Consider the following 11,820-nt stretch of genomic DNA (forward strand, 5'->3'; position numbering starts at 1 on the left):
GATTTGGTTTCTTTCGAAAATCCGAACCATAACTGTAACCCATTTTCTTGTTTATCCTTTGTTTAATTCTTGAGGTGTATTGTTTAGGTTTTTCTGTAAGATTTAAATCTTTTATTTCAGAAACATTAATTTCTATTAGTTTGAAAACCTTTTTGATCATCTCAGTTTTAACACCTCTTATTGGAAAATCTTCACCAAAATATAATTTATCTGAATCATTCAAAGTATATGCCACTTTGATTAATTCGTCATTCAAATTAGATTTTGATAACAGAAATTCTTTATTGTAAACCCGTTTGCCCTGTTTGACTTTTTGACTTTATGTGTCGGACTCAGACTTTGACTCTGATTTTGACTCCGACTTTGACTCCTCCGTTTCAACTTTATCCAACACCTGATCGACTACTTTCTTTATTAACTCGGACTCATGATCAGTGTCAGATGATGTGAACGTGACATCAATGTTTTCTGGCAAGTTATTTGAAGACTCAGACTCCCACTATAAGTTTGTTGCCTTTTTGACTCTTCCTGAACTTGGATTTCGAGGAGAATATCCATTCTCAAGCGGGGGTGGACACTTGTTATAGCTAACACTTTGTTTCTTACCAGAATTATTCTCTTCAGTATCTTCTTTTGTTTCAGACTTCTTCTCTTCAGATGTCTTCTCTTCAAAAACCTTCATGCCTTCAACTGGAGGATAAATCCTGTCAATAACATAAGAAGCACATGAGTAACTTTTCAATAATCTTTCAACCCTTTCAGTTTCTATTCTTTGGGTTTCCAACTTTTGTTCAAGTTCTGCACATTTATCAATGTAATAATTGATGCCTGACTGCTTCGTCATGAACGCTCCTTGAAGTGTCTTCAAAGCAGTTGCTTGTTCACTACTTGACTCGTTGTATTGATTCATTGCTTTGTTTAAGACATCATATGATTCTTTCAGCCTGTTCATATTATGAATCAATTCACTATTTTGCTTCTTCATAGTCTCACAGTTTTCACAATTTTCAGACACTTTTTCTGCAACAGCTTCCTTTTTAACCTCAAACACTGGAATTTCTTTATCTAGTTTCTTTATCTCACGAACCTCTTCTACAACTTTTTCATCTTTCTTTTCTAAACGCTTTCTTATTTTTTCTGCCCAGTAATCATCAGTAGTATATTTTTCACCATTTTCTTTAATAATTTGAGCAACAAAAACTTTATGATTTGGAGTTCTGTTTGGATCATAGTCATCCCAACTGAAATCTTTCCAACTAAAACCCTCTGGAAGCCTTTCATCATCTTGATCTATCAGACATGCCTTACTATCAGCCGAAATGTGTTTATCCCAACTGAATTCTTTTGATGAACTTCCATCATCTTGATTAACAAGACACGCTTTCTTTGAATCTTCGATCACCTTCCGAGCATGTGCAGTTTGTTGCTGTTCTTATTGATACGGCTGTTGAGCAACTTGATGATAAATTGCTTTTCTATAATAGTCATTGTTTCCAAAAGGATTTTGAGCTCCACTTGCTTCGCGATTAGTGCATTCTCTCTTGAAATGCCCCTTTTCCCTGCAACGAAAGCAAGTAACTTTGCATCACGGAAATTGTTGGTGCATTACGTCTATTAACTTCGTCTTGTATCATGTAATAGGATAGGATAGGTTAGAATAACCAGTGCACGAGGTTCGAGAAACGAGAAGTGGTAAATTAGCATGTTGGATCGCTTATGTGAACAATGTCCATAAAAGCGACCCACACTATCATGCTGGACCGCTTATATGAACATTGTTCATATAAGCGAACCACATTAACTTGTCTGGATCGCTTTTATGGCAGTCCGTATAAGCGGTTCCAGAACTCTATAAATAGGTGCATGGTTGTTTCATTTGTAACGGCTTGGAACTTGTAACGAAGTGCTGCCGATTTGCTTCCAGGTTGTAAACGTTGTCAGAATCAATAAAGTGAAGCATTATATTTAGTTTGAGCATCTAATTCACTGATTCCGCCTTTGAATTAGAGAAACTACTCTTCTGATCGACTCATTCAGGGTCAACGACGATCCAACAAGTGGTATCAGAGCTCAGGAAGAAGAGTTCAGCTCAAATTTGATCCGTTTTCTGTCTTCTACACCTTCTTTTTTGATTTAGACAAGTTTCCACGGTTAAAATCGGACGAATTTTTCACAGGACGTGTGTTATTGGACAATTACAAACCCTAGAAAGTTTTAGAGTGAAATTCGGACTAAAAATAGATAAAACAGGCTAAAAACTAAGGATCGCTTTTTCGAACATTCAGGATCGCTCGAAAAGAAGTTGTTTGAACCGCTCATTTGTTCAGTTTTGCATCTGGACCGCTCCAAAAACTGCCTTGAACCGCTCGAGTGTACATCCCTGGACCGCTCGAACGATCATAGTCTGGGCCCCTCATTCGTACATTAGTTCATCTGGACCGCTCCAAAATAAGTTTGGTCCGCTCATCTGAACATTTCCTAGTCCGCTCGAGTGACAATATCTGAACCGCTCGTATGACAAGTTCTGAACCGCTCATATGACAAGTCTTGGTCCGCTCGTTTGAACTTATTTGGACCGCTTATAGATACATTGTGTTGGTTCGCTTATTCGACTTGATTCGCTCTTTTGGTCAAAGTTACTGGTTCGCGTATCTGTCCAACCAGTTCCGCTTATTTGTCCAAATTGGTTTTCGCATATACGATCAATTTGATTTCATTCAAGTATCAAGATTATTTCACGACAATCGAGTGTAATTCACAAATATAAGAACATGGCAAAAGAAGAGCATGATGCCTGGTGGAGAAGAGACAGTGCAAGATGGGAGATTGGCAAGTTGTATGAACCATTTCAAGAAGCACAGAGAGCCAAGAGATGGAATGAAGAATTGGAGTGTTATTTGGATCCACAGGGGAATCCAGTGGTAGATCCGTCAAAAGTGGATTTTGATGCTGTAACCAATGTGTTTCCAAGTGAGCGTATTTTCAACACAAAAAGACTTTCTGATAAAAGCTATCTGCCAGATTTGATGAACAAGCTGAAAGAGGTCTTTGAAGCAAGTTTACCGAAGGTAGTAGATATGAGAAAGAGAAAAGAAGAAGAATTGAAGAGGTTGATTGAAGAAGTGAAGGCTGATGCGAAGATTGCTGCTGAAAAGGAACAGAAATCTGAAGAGAAAGGAAAGGATGTAAAGAAAGAAGGAAAAGAGGAGAAGGCAGTGGTAGATCAGAAAGCTAAGAAAGAAGATTCGGTGCTGAAAGAGACTGAGATAAGAAAATCTTCTGACTCATTGAATGTTGATTTAGTTGATAAAAAGGAAAACAAGTGCAGGAATTGCATTGAAAAGTGCAAAGCCTGTATTGAAAAAGAAGAAATAATCAGAACAAAAGATAATGAAATGAACAAACTTGAAAATGCGTTAAAACTGAAATGTAAAGAAAGGATTGACACAGAGCAAAGCTTAAAATTAAAAGTTGAGAAATTAACACAGAAATGTCATGATTTTGAAAAAGAAAATAAGGTTTTGAAAGAAAAATGTGACACAAAATGTGTTGATTGGATTGAGAAAGAATCTAAGTTTCTAGAGTTACAAAAACAGTATGATTCTTTAAAATGGTCAAGTCAGAAAGTACAAGAAGCTTATGATACTTTGAAGAGCCAAGTCAAAAGTTTTGATCAGAGATTGTCTGAAACTTTAACAACCAAAGAATTGTATGAAAGACAGTTTAAAGAAAAGCAAATTGAATTAAACAAGCGTGTTGATGAAATTGCTAATCTTAAACAAGTCTTGGCTGAAAAAGAAAAGATTGTTACAAAACTTCAAAGTTATCATAACTCTTCGTACATTCTCGAACGTATTTTCAATATCACACCAGATGACAAAGATACTAATAATTGTAAAAAGGGTATTGGTTCGGAGTTTCATCAGGTACCACCACCATTGAGGGACAATTATACTTTTTATGATGAGGAAAAGGTGGCAAAGGGTTTGAACATAGCTGACCAATTACCTGAAAGTATCGATGTGACTTACACCAAATCTGATGATGCTGATGATTAGAGGTGGTATGTAAGGTGGGTGATAGTGTTTTGAAAGGAAAGTCTGAATCACAGGATGAAGATGAAGGAAATCTTTATGATGGATATCTGAAAGACACGAAATCTGTGAAGAATTTGAATGATGATTCAAAAGGATTGGTTTATACCATGATTGGATCGGACAAATTATTCTTGGATGTGGTTTTCCCGATTCAGAATGTGATTTTAGAGAAAATTGACAAAGTTTTCAAGATGGTTGAAATTGAGAAGTCTGAAATGTCGAAGTTTGCTGGTAAATGTTTCAAAGGGTCTTATAACAAACCTGGTTCTACGAAGAAAAACATGAAGTCTGGTTTGGGGTATAAGAAGAAACATAATCAAAACAGAACTGAAAGGTCCAATTTTCAGACAAAAATGAATTTTGTTCAAGGAAAAAGTTTCACCGAAGAAGAAAAATTCAAAATTGGAAAACAATCTAATGCAGAGTTTGAGGCTATGAAAAAGAAACAACAACAGGCAAAGGATGTTTCAAAGAAAGTATGTTTTACATGTGATAAAATTGGACATGTTGCACGAAAGTGTCCAAATCCAAAGTTTGTTGATGTTGAGACACAGAAATCTGAGAGTGTGAAACCGAGGTCAACCAGATTTGATTCAAGAAAAACTTGGCGGTATACAACAAACAAGTTTGCCTCAAATCAAAATTGGAAATCAAACCCGAACAGGTTTAATTCTAGACAGACTTGGAATTCTCACACACTCAGAATGAGAACATCATGGAGTCGGAAAACATTGGTTGGTGTGACAAAACCTCAAAAGATTTGGAAACCTAAAAATGTTGTTCAAACTCAAAAGGTTCAGAAAGAAACAAATTTTTACAAAAGAGGTACTCCGAAAGGTCAAGTGTGGTCTGTTAAGAAAAGTGTTGATTTGATGAAAGATGAGAAACAGAAACAAAGTTGGAAACCAAAAACTGACACAATAAGTTCAACTTCTGAAGAGAAAACGTCTGAGTATTCAGATGTGGTTGCTTATGATGCAAATTTTCCACCGCTCAAGGCTGAAAACTTTATAATTCAGGTTGCTAGAATCAAGGTTCCACATAAGGCTGCTGAGGCCTGGGTGGACACCATGTTTGATTAAGTGGTTGGAATTGCCGGAGCTTCCTTTATCGCGAAGCATGAATCGGCATCAATCTTTATTGATTGAAATTTTTATGACAAATTGTTTGCGTATTTGATAAGGTTTGAATGTGCAGGTGCTAGATGATGCTGAAGATTGTAAGAGTGTTGCACAGGAAGAGGTTGAAGATCCCTGGTTTTGGTCAGACAGGGAGTTTGTTTGTTGTTTTGTATAAGTTTGTGTTGTGTTTGATGATTGCTGTTTGTTTGTTGGTTGTTTGTTTGTTTGGTTGATGATTGTGATGTTTGATGTTAGTTTGGTTTGAATAAGTGGTGATGGACTATGCCGAAACCCTCACGGCGGAACAAACATGATTACTCACAAGTTAAAGAACGGTTTTCTAACTGTCAAAATCAATTGGTTGTAAATCATGGGGGTACTTGATGTTATATTTTCTGCAAAACAGAGCATGAGAAGCAGAAAATGGATGGCGAGACAAAGCTATCAGTATCGGTTTGTCAAATTTCTTTAATGGTTTTGCATTTTAGGGGGAGAAAAATATTGTTAGAAAATACAAAAACATTAGAAAATTTGAAAAAGCCAAAAACATGATAAAATCAAAAATTTGAGTTTTGTGTAAAAAGAGGAAATGATAGTACATCAGTAGACAGTTACAGTATGCTAAAGAATTGTAATGATTAAATAGCGTTAAACAGTCTCACTGGTGATATGTCGATAGGTTTTTATACACTTAGTAAACTTTTTCGGGATATAAACTTAAATTCAAACTTACTTATTTCGTGGGGAACACTACTTGGATATATAGGTAACCCCTGAAATCTCGTTTGAAAGGTCTCGTATTCTGATATACTAGGTTTTTATACTCTATGATGTCTGGGGTATTATTCCGGGACTTCTGCTGAATGGAAGTTCTGACCTAGTCCTTGGATAATACTTTCACCGAATGCTTGAAACACAGCATAAACCCTCAGCATGCAGATGAAACAATAAAATTGATAATCGCTGCTGTTGTAATGCTAAAAGATCCTCTAAAGGGGACATTCCAAAAAGTCGAAACTGATATCTCTCTGCGCATACGGAAGTATCGACCTGAGATCCCTCAGTCCTCGCATACCTAATTTATGTACAGATATCATTGTAGTATTAATCACCTGTAAGACTGAATATTGGGATTCTGGATACGGGAGTATATTCAAGAGGTGGGACACATGAATGAGTTTAAGTCTTAAAACATCTAAATCGTATCCTGAATCAGTTGAAATTTGTATGAAAACTTAAATGGATCAGTATATCGACAATCTAAGTGAATTGTTTAATTCTGAGTATGATTTAAAGCTTAACGGTACTTGTGACTTGTCAAAAACTGATATGATCCTCTGTTGCATTCTCAAAACAAAAAATATTGTTTGTAAATATGTTTGTATATATTTCTTTACTGCTTTATATTTTTAGAAAATACAAAAAGATTTTGATTTATATTTTATTTTCGATAAACCGATGTCTGAGTTGCTGAGTTTCAAAATCTAAGTATGCTGATTGTGTTTCCGAAAACTAAACGAGTTCATTAATTTGAACTTGAAATTTCTAGAAAACTTCAAAAAAAAAAAAACAGATTGTGAATATCTTCAAGGTCATTAATTTGAACTTGAATGATAATCTGTGGGGGAGTTGGATTCTTTAACAGTGTCAAATTCAGAAATATTGTTGATAGGGGGAGTGTTTTAGAAAGTTGTATAGTGCCAGTTTATGGTTACTGGTTGATGATTTTAAAATGATTGTTACTTATCATTTGTATGAGTGATTACAGGAAAGAACCAGATTACGATCCCGAAGAGCCGAGTCTAAGGGGGAGTCTGAAGATAAGTTGTAAGTGAGGAAGAGCTTGTAGCTGAAAAGCAAGGTGATGATCTCTAAAAGCACGGAAGCTTGATGAGAGGGGGGCCTACTGATGATGAATTTGGCAAAGATGATCAAGACTGAAGAGGTGGCATAACAGAGAATGTTCACTGAAGACTTCGTCAATATCCGAGGGGGAGTCTGTTGGTGCATTACGTCTATTGACTTCGTCTTGTATCATGTAATAGGATAGGATAGGTTAGAATAACCAGTGCACGAGGTTCGAGAAACGAGAAGTGGTAAATTAGCATGTTGGATCGCTTATGTGAACAATGTCCATAAAAGCGACCCACACTATCATGTTGGACCGCTTATATGAACATTGTTCATATAAGCGAACCACATTAACTTGTCTGGATCGCTTTTATGGCAGTCTGTATAAGCGGTTCCAGAACTCTATAAATAGGTGCATGGTTGTTTCATTTGTAACGGCTTGGAACTTGTAACGAAGTGCTGCCGATTTGCTTCCAGGTTGTAAACGTTGTCAGAATCAATAAAGTGAAGCATTATATTTAGTTTGAGCATCTAATTCACTGATTCCGCCTTTGAATTAGAGAAACTACTCTTCTGATCGACTCATTCAGGGTCAACGACGATCCAACAGAAATCATCTCTTTCCATAATTTGTTTAAACTTTTCAGCTCTTCTCAACACGCTTGCCAAACACCACTTTATATCCATCAACTCCATTTCCTCAGTATCAACCTGATCGTAATCCTCTTTTGTCAACATTGGATTTCCGATCCTTCCCGCAACCAAACTTCCATACGACTCTAGCACAGTCACTAACAATGACATATGACTTTTTGCAATTTCTTCCGAGTAATTCTGATCATTCTCAAGATTTAAAGCAATATTGCATTGAAGAACTTTGCCACTTTTTATTGCAGAAAAATGTGGATCAAATGATGGAAATGAAATAAATCCTGTTTTGCTGCTTGATCCCTGAGATGAACTTTCAGAAGAACTTTTTGCATTAAACGCAGTTTCAACTTTTGGAGAAATGTTGGTTTTATCACTAACACCACCTTTGTAATACAAACCAATGTCTTGTTCTCCATCATAGTTCTTCATTCTTGCTATCTTTCTTTGTTCCATCTCCTGTGCTTCAAGTTGTTTAATGAACTCGCTCAGCGTTATCTTGTCAAAACCCGGTTTATTTTTCAACATCATAAGATACATGCCCCAAACATCATGTGGCAACGCATCAGCCAACTTTTCAATCAATTCGTCTTTATCTTTTTGGATGTTTAATCTTTTCATATTCTTCAATAAATTGCAATATCTTTCAATAATCTGCTTGGTGTTTTCAGTTCTTAATCCTCGGAATAAATCAAATTCTTTCTTCATAAGCGACTTTTTGTTTTTGATCATTTCCTCACTTCCAAGAAACTTTGATTCCAATTCTACCCACATCGAATGTGCGCTTACATTGTGTTGAAGTAAAATCAAGATGTCTTCTTTAATAGCTTGTTGCAAGAGACTAACCATCATTTTTTTCATCTTTGTATTTCTTTTTATCCTCAACACTCAGGTTTCTAATTTCAATTTTCACCCCATTGTCTCCTACTGGTCTACTATATTGAAATTCAGTATGTTCCCAAGCATCTAAGTGATATGCTTGAACCCAGTTTTCAAAATGTTCAGCCCATCCACTGTACTCCTCGATACTCATGAGCTTAGGCGGTTTTTGTGTTGTCCCCGATTCATTTTCAAGCAACGTACTCTGAGTAACAGTCATTGGACTAGCAAAGGCATTATAGAATTCGTTTTCCATGATTCGGTTTAAAAAGTTTCACAACCACAGCTTTTCAAACGAAATACTTCAAACGAAATGCTTCTCACACGGAATGAACTTTCCCACGAAATGAAGTTCACACGAAATGAACTTTGATGCGAAATGACACTTTCAAGCGAAATCAATCCTTCGTGCGAAATGAAATGTTGATTTCGTACAAAATGAAAAGTGATTTCGTCCAAAATGAAATCTGATTTCGTATGAAATAAAAATCTGATTTCGTGCGAAAAGATGCTCTGATTTCGTGCGAAATACAGCGACATTCAAACGAAATGATATCACTTCCGTGCGAAATACAACTTTCGGACAATTTTTTAACAATTTAATCAGGTTTTATTTTGAATTAAGATCTGAAACTTTCTAGGGTTTGTTAAAACACTGTTTTGCACGTTATACTTGAAAATCAAGTCATTTTAACCGTGAAATTTTGTATAACTTTGAAAAGAAGGTGTAGAAATCAGAATTTGCAGCTGAAATAGTAAGAACTCTTCTTCCTGAGCTCTGATACCACTTGTAGGATCGTTTTCAGACCCAAACGAGTCGTTCAGAAGAGATCTCGACCAATACAAAAGGCGGAAACAGATGTATTGATATTATTTCAGCTGAATTGCACGAGAAATCACTTTAAACTGTCTTTCTATTGATATCAGATCGATTACAATGCAGTAGACACTTCGCCAGAGCTTCGCTACCGAAATCAGAATCGTTACAAATGACAAGGCATGACTTGGTATTTATAGGAGAGCCTATTTCGCACGAAACCATTCAAGCGAAATCAACTTGCTATTTTGTACGAAATAGCCATTGCTATTTCGTGCGAAATGAGCAATTTGATTTCGTGCGAAATCAAAGTTTCCCATATTTTCCCAGTTTTCTCGTTTTCCGTGCCCTGATCTATCTAATACAATACAAGACTCGATACAAGACGAAGTCGACAGACGTATGCACCAACAAGTGATCATGTTTTGCAATAATTTAAGTAAACCATTTTCATAGTAATAGTAAATTTGTCGGTTAAATCCGATTTCTTTTCAAAACCAAATAAACAAATAAAAAGAATCAAATAGCAAGCTTCATGATTTATTTTAAATCAATAATCATCCGCATCCTGACACGGACCACAGACTCTTTGTGGTTCAACACCCTGAGTGCCACTAAATATTTGTTTGAGGTAATTAGAAGTTATAAATGTTTCCTTTGGCCGCACCACGAAGACTTGACCTAAAACCTACTAGCTAAATAAACATAACCAAAACCACAAACAAACGACTATAATATGGTTTCGATTGGTTCTATATGATTTTGATTCGTCAACCAGTATTTTAATTGAAGTAGCACAATGACTATAATACCCTTAAGAATACTAATACACATTACTAACTGTAAGGGGTTGATGTATAATCAACATCATCCCTTGATTAAGATTTTAGATTGCTCGGATCTGCTCTCACCGTTTTTACAGTTAACACGATTTGTACCAGATCTTAACTCTTGTCCACTATAGGACTAACACTCTCAACCAAATGGGAATAGACGCTTTACCAACACCTTGGTATCACTATACTACAAACTCTTTGATACAAGGTTATTGAAGTAACGATAACTTTAGAAATAAATAACAAAAACAGTGGATTGTCTAAATTATCACTATTTTTATTGCAGTTTTTTTTTTTTTTTTTTTTTTGCTAATTTGTAACACTCCATTTAAATATTTTGATTATTTATGTATGTTGAGATTTATTTATTCTCATTCCCTAGTATCTGGTTTGAGTGTTACAACACATGTTGCAATCTTTTATGGGAATGTTAATCAATTACAAATGCACCATAAGCATATGCATTCAAACCCTCAATTATGTAACACGTCACATTGCCACGGACACAATTGATCCATATCAACCCGCTCTACCTAGTGTTGGTGAAGCTTTAGGGAGAATATAATGTTTTTTGGTGAAGCTTTAGGGAGAAGCTCATTCAATCCTACACCTGGTTTACCCAACTAATTTATGATACATTCAATTCCACACCCATTACCCAACCATCCTATTCATAATAGGAACTCTAATACTAATATTAAATATCTTTGATAACTACATAAAGATTTATTAATAAAATTCTATGTGTTTTACAAAAAGTAATACTTTTGAGGTTTAACTTCGAATCTTACATGTTTAAATTGTGTATTTATCATTTTGTAACATCGTTATGGTCTAACATAATCTGTCAAAAGATCTATAAAACATTTTAAAATGACAATTTAACTCCTTTAAAAAAACAAAAATAATAAATAAATACACCAACCCTCTACGCCCATACCGCATTAGTCGGCGGTGATCCTTACTCACCCCATGAACAATCACTAGAATTGTCACAAAGTGTTGAGGGCCGAAATTTCAAGCTCTCACCTATAAACAAGAGATGCAAGGGGATGTTCTCACCTATAGAAATAAACAAGAGATGCAAGGGGATTGAGAGGAGGACCAAGGCTTAGTTAAGGACGAACACGTCAGGAGAGAGCTTGGGATCACCAACGATGAATTCAACAAAGGAGGCATTAATCAAAAAGGGGTTGTAATTTTTGTTTCTGTTTTATTATTTTCCAAGTAAAATACACAAACAGTCCATGTGGTTGTTGATGAAAAGTAAAACTTTTATTAAATAAAATCAAAACAACTTTTAACAAATATTAACATTAAAATCTAAAAGCGCTACAAAGTAACAAAATATAAAACTCAAAAAACAAACTTAACCGGTTGCTTTTAACCAGAGACATAAATAAGCTGACCTGTTCATGACCTACGCGCTATCAGTTCGTTAAAAGTTGAATTGAGCTGACTAGACTCTGATCGGCCTGACTAGTTGGTAGTGGAGGAGGTGGTGGTGGGTCAAAGATATAGGTGTGAATTTCTGACACGACCCGAAAACTCGACACGAACCTAACACAAAA

This window comes from Helianthus annuus, chromosome 8 (assembly GCF_002127325.2).
Source record: "Helianthus annuus cultivar XRQ/B chromosome 8, HanXRQr2.0-SUNRISE, whole genome shotgun sequence".
Lineage (NCBI taxonomy): Eukaryota > Viridiplantae > Streptophyta > Magnoliopsida > Asterales > Asteraceae > Helianthus > Helianthus annuus.